This window comes from Bolinopsis microptera, chromosome 12 (genome assembly GCF_026151205.1).
Source record: "Bolinopsis microptera isolate Bmic1 chromosome 12, MBARI_Bmic_1.0, whole genome shotgun sequence".
Taxonomy (NCBI): Eukaryota; Metazoa; Ctenophora; class Tentaculata; order Lobata; family Bolinopsidae; genus Bolinopsis; species Bolinopsis microptera.
The window spans coordinates 5,858,176-5,864,175 of NC_087083.1; positions in this window are offsets into that span (position 1 = coordinate 5,858,176).

Genomic DNA, 6,000 nt, shown 5'->3' on the forward strand with positions numbered 1-6,000 from the left:
TTTCCCAGTCATAAATTAACCCGCTATAATATTCCCGAGTAAGGTACGTAATATGTGAACGATCCTTTACTCTTAGTCGACAGTACACACCCCAATCAATGTATGGAAAACTGCAAACATTCACATGACGATGACGTACCCCACTTAAGGAATTGTGCGAGAAGATGAACAAGGGCAAAGATGAGGAAATAAAATATTATTAAAATATTCTTAACAATATCATGAGATTGTTAAGATAATCTATTACTATAATACTAATAATTCCAAAATGTCTGTGTGGTCTCGGCCGAAGGCAAGGGTTATTATACTAGTCAATCTATATTATAACTTTATAACAAACGTTAGCGACCTCAATACGGACAACAGTTCATGAGGCCGAGGATAAAGGAAATATTTCTTCTCGGTCCCCACAAAAGATAATCTTTAGAAGTGGAACATCGAGTTCCGTTCTGGCGAGGTCTGACGAGCTGGGAGGAACTTTCGAGATCGTCTGGAAGGGATGATCTAAAAGCAAGCACTGCTCAGTATTTATACTTATAGCTAATCTAACAGTTCTAACTAGACTAACGAGCCACGATTTTCGAGATTTTCGCCGCGATTTCGCCTAGTTTGGCATGTCGCGGTGTCACGATTTTTGGCCTAAATAATCGCGATTTTCTTTTGTCCTTGCTCATTAACAGCAAGCTCTATTCTTACCGAAATAAAAACCGAGATTAAAGAGCTAAAACTCACGATAACTGAGATGACCCCTGCAACTAAATCAACCGGGAGCTGCCAGGTAGCAACAAAATGCTCAAGTGGCGCAGATCTACTGAAAAATCTGTCAAAAGCTACCCATGACACCAGCATGCTCCTGGAGAAATCTGAAATAGGTCTGAAAGGGCTCACACAAACCCTCAAAGACACTATGTCTGTAAAGAAGGATCTGGAAGTTTGGAGTCAGAGTGTCTTCAAAAGGGAAGAGAATGAAAAAATCAATGAAATCCATGAAATCATCTCTGCCTCAAATTTCAGAAACAACCAGGCAGACCCAGCTCCATATGTTAGCCAAAGCTATGTGAGACATATCCCCAGGTCACCAGCTGACACACGGACTAACAGTGACATCCCCGGGCTGTCACCTAATCAGGGACGGTCTTCCTACAGGAGAGAAGACTTAGAACCCAGACAAAAAGGCAAGATAATCACAAAAGAAACTGCAACAACTCCTCGCAGCACAGGGAGATCCAAAAGAGCGAGTAACCCAGTACAGCGCCAACAGAGAATTGTTCTCCTCTGTGACTCGACCATGCGAAGCTTTAAACCTGACGAGTTTCCAAAGAGGTATAATGTCTCTGTAATATACAGGCCAAGTTTGAAAGAACTTGACTCGTGCCTCGAACGAACAGTAGAAGAGATCTCAAACCTTAATCCAGATGCAGTGTACATTCACCTTGGTACTCGGGACATCCTGGAAGGCAACAAGGCTGATACTGTGGTGGGGTCATTAATCAAGTCTACTGAAAAGATCCTTAGACAGACCTCACAACACTGCCAAATATTCATCTCTCACCCCTTTCTCCGCGACCATCCTGGAGAGGAATGGGGTAAGAATAGTCGACTCAACACAGAGGCAATCAGAAATCTTAAAGATGACAGTGAAAAGGCTGATTTCTGGATGAGATCAAGAGAAAACAGAAACAACAACTTCTACCCGGGGGGATCGGATATCCCACACGACTATCTGTTTGTCCCAGATCAACCTCATCTAAATGACAGAGGTATCAGAGTAATCATGGGAAACTTCAAGACAAGTCTCAATAGTACATTTAGCAGGGACCGTACTTGAATTCTAGTCCCTCATTCTCAGCTCCTCCAAATCTTCCGAGTTCTCTTCTTCTTTCCTCCTCTCCTCTTGCCTCTCTCATCTTCTATACCTGACTGATGAACATCGTCAACGGTATAATTTCCTGGAATGTTGCAAACATTCATGGCTTGCTCGGAAACAAAGTTGAGGATCCCGAATTTGTCAAAATCATCAGTCCAAATGATATAATCTGCCTCCAAGAAACCGGATGCGAAGTTTCCCTGAATGGATACAAATCCTATAGTGACATCCGCAAATCAGGTAAAGGAGGAGGAGTAACCACTTTGGTTAGGAACACAATTGTGGAATATTGCTCTCTGGATAAATGCACACTCACTGCGGACCATACAATGAATATTGTCATTGTTAAAATCACTGATCCCGACAGCAGTCTCAACACCTTTGTTGTCAATAGCTACATCCCACCTACAAATAGCAAACAGAAAAACCGCACTAACTGCTCCGAGGCAAACTTTGATGCCCTTCAGGAAAAAATAACCAGCATCAAGAATAACCCCAGTGATGAGCTATTACTTCTTGGTGACTTTAATGCCAGGATAGGAGTAGCTCCAGATTTTCATATGTATGACAGAGCGGACGAATTCGAGCTCTTTCCAGAAACTGGCAGGTCTTCCGACTTCATGGTTATACCTGACGTGGCACCTATATCTCAAAATAGGAACAGCCAGGACAAAATTACCAATAGACACAAAAACCTTTTGCTTGACCTCTGTGGATCACAAAACCTCCTGATCCTTAATGGACGTACCATCGGTGACTCTGCTGGAAAATACACATGCTACAAGTGGAACGGAAACAGCGTAGTGGACTACTTCATTGCATCAACATCCTTTCTTCACCGTGTCAAGAGCCTCTCAGTGGGTGAGCACACTCTGTTCTCCGATCACAATCCAATCTTACTCAGCCTTTGGCATAGACGAAGGGCCCCTCAAAGGAGTAGTCAAGCTCCCACCAGTATCTACGAAGAAGCTCCCTTTCGATACAAGATCACAGAAGAGGGCTTAGCCAACTTCACAAAATCATTTGAAGAGCCTGAGTTCATTCAAAGAATCTCCCAACTGACCAAAGATGTCGAATCCACTCCAAAAACCCATGAGGCAGTTGAAGCACTGAATAGGCATATTACAGAACTCATAAACGATGTCGCTAAAAAAGAGTTTGATATCTCTAAACAAACTAAGAATCCAAAACCTAAGTTCGCCTCATGGTTTGACGGCAAGTGTCACACTGCACGACGCCTTTTCAAACGGTCAATAAAAATTGTCGACAATAATCCTGATAACCAGAGAATCAAAACACGGCATCGTGCCAACTCTAGAGGATATCGAAAGATTGTCAATAAGAAAAGAGATGACTTCTTCAATAGCCTTAACAAGAAGATTAAAAACGGTAAAACTATATCCTGGAGAGATTTCAAGAAGCTTAAGAACTACAAGAAGGAAGAAGTCCAAACTGAAACGGAGCAACTCAACTCTTTCCATCAGTTCTACTCTGAGCTATATTCTGACAATCATCCAACCGTAGACACTCTCACTAAAAGAGCTCTCCTCGAAGAAGCCAACGCCCTATCCGAGGGATCTGCCCCTAATGAGTCACTGAACAGCCCATTTACATCGGATGAGCTGAACGCTGCGCTAGGCGAACTCAAATCGGGCAAAGCATCTTCTTTTGACCACATCAGCAACGAAATGCTCCGGGGTCTGAGCATGAATATGAGGTCGCTCCTCCTCAAACTCTTCAATTTGTGCCTGGAGACAGGAGTCTACCTCTGGAGTAAAAGTGTGATCACACCAATTCACAAAAAAGGGTGCATCAGGAACCCTGACAACTATAGAGCAATAGCAGTCTGTAGCTGTATCGGAAAACTGCTCTCTACGATGCTGCTATCTCGGCTCGTTAATCACCGCCAAATCTCACATCCTGATCCACCCAATCAAGCAGGCTTTACCAAAGGAAGTCAATGTAATGACCATATATTCACGCTGATGTCCACCATAGAAAAATACAAGAAAGTCAAAAGTAAAATATATGCAGTGTTCATTGATCTTCGCAAAGCTTTCGATCTAGTCTGCAGACAAGCTCTCATGTTCAAACTAGCCTGCTATGGTGTCAATGGTGGCTACTACGACATCATCAAAGACATGTACAGCAAATCAGAGGGTCATATCAAGATGAATGGGAAAATCAGTGAAGCATTCAAGATCCTTAAAGGAACTGAACAAGGACACCCACTTAGCCCTGAGTTTTTCAAAGTTTACTTTAAAAAGCTTTCTGACCTCCTCAACGAAGCTACTGCGAACTGTCCGACACTCGCTGGACTTTCAGTGACTCACCTAGCGTGGGCTGATGATCTAGTAATCCTCGGCCTAGATCCTGAGTCTCTCCAAAAGTTGCTTACGATTATTGGGGACTACTGTAACGAATGGGGTCTGGAAATCAATATCTCCAAAACCAAATTCATGGTCTTCAATGGCAAAGGACCAGACATCCCAAATTGGCGTCCTTCCATTCACGAAAGAGATATCGAGATGGTCTCCAGCTACTGCTATCTTGGGATTATTATAAGCAGCACAGGGAAATTTCGGCAAGCAACTGACTCTCTATACCGTAAAGGACTTGGAGCTTACTTCAGCTTGAGAAGCACTATAGACCGGAGATTCGTTGATGCATCCTGCCTTAACAAATTATTTAACACCCTTGTTAAGCCGATTTTACTTTACGGCTGTCAAGTTTGGGCCCCGGTTCTACCCACCGTCAATAAGGTCCTCTCTAGCTTCAGCAAGTTTCACAATCTTGATCATGCGGTCTCTCACATCGCTAAACAGCAACTTGAGCAAGTGCATCTACGACACCTAAAATACCTTCTTGGTATAAACAGAAGGGCAGTCAATGCTACAGCCTGGGGAGAAACTGGCTCATACCCAATCATTATTGAAATGTTGAAACTGAGTACTAAATATTTCAAAAGAGTTATGAGCCTCCCCTCTACACAACTAGTCAAAGCTGCAATGACTGAGCAGATTAAGCTCAAATTGTCATGGTTTGTAGGCATCGAATCAATCATCAAATCATTCAATAACATCGACCTTCTTGAAAGGAATTCATCGTCGCTGTTGAACGCAACCTCACTCGCAGACTCCTGCAGCCCTGAATTAATCACAGAGAACCTGAAAAAACAGTTCCGCGATTCCTGGGGTTCTCTGGTGAAAGATTCTAGAAAACTATCATTCTACAGTGAAGTCAAAACAGAATTTGCATGGGAGCCATATCTAACCTATGCTAGGTCTTTTCAGGACAGAAGGGCAACCACACAGATTCGGTCCAGTTCTCATCACCTTAGAATTGAAAGGGGGAGATATGACAAAACTCCAATTGATGAAAGGACCTGCAACTATTGCGAGCTTAACACCAACCAGCTATTCATCGAGGACGAGAATCATATGCTCCATTTCTGCCCCCTAGGAAAAGGTCCTAGGGACAAATTTCAAAATCTCAGTGGAAACCTACTCAACAATGTTGGTAATGGTAGCTTCAATCTTGCCTCCACGTTCATGTCGCAGTCTGATTGCAAGGATACTCCCAGTGATGAGGAAGTAAGTTTGATCAAACTCTCAACCAGCACCATTAACAAGATCTACAGACTAACCCTCAACTTCAAAGACAGTCTGAAAGCAGATAATTAGTTTCCTTCCTCAGTTTTCTATTTTTGTATTCTTTCTTCTTTTTTCCTCTCCCCCCTTTTTTCCTCCCAGCTTTGAATCTGTGATGGATGTGATGGAAGGCTTGCGTTTACTTTTATCCCTACATGGGCTCCCGGCCGTGCGTCCATGTAGGAGCTGTGGGGCCTTCCGAGTGATAGGGTTACAGTGACTGCTAGTAGAGAAAATATGAAGGTTCCACCAGTAGACATAAGTATCGAAAGCAGGGCATTGGCTCGACCTCCGAGGCGGGGTATCCGTGAGGACCCTGGTCGTAATCAGCTCTGCACTGTTTCAGTGTATCCTGATGCCTGAAATCTCGGACACTGCCTACGTACGGGGTAGACAGCCACGGATGATTTTGTCTGTGAGCTTTTCATCACTTCCTGACATGAGCCAGACCTCAGCTGGATCCTTCCTTTTCCTTTTTCTTTA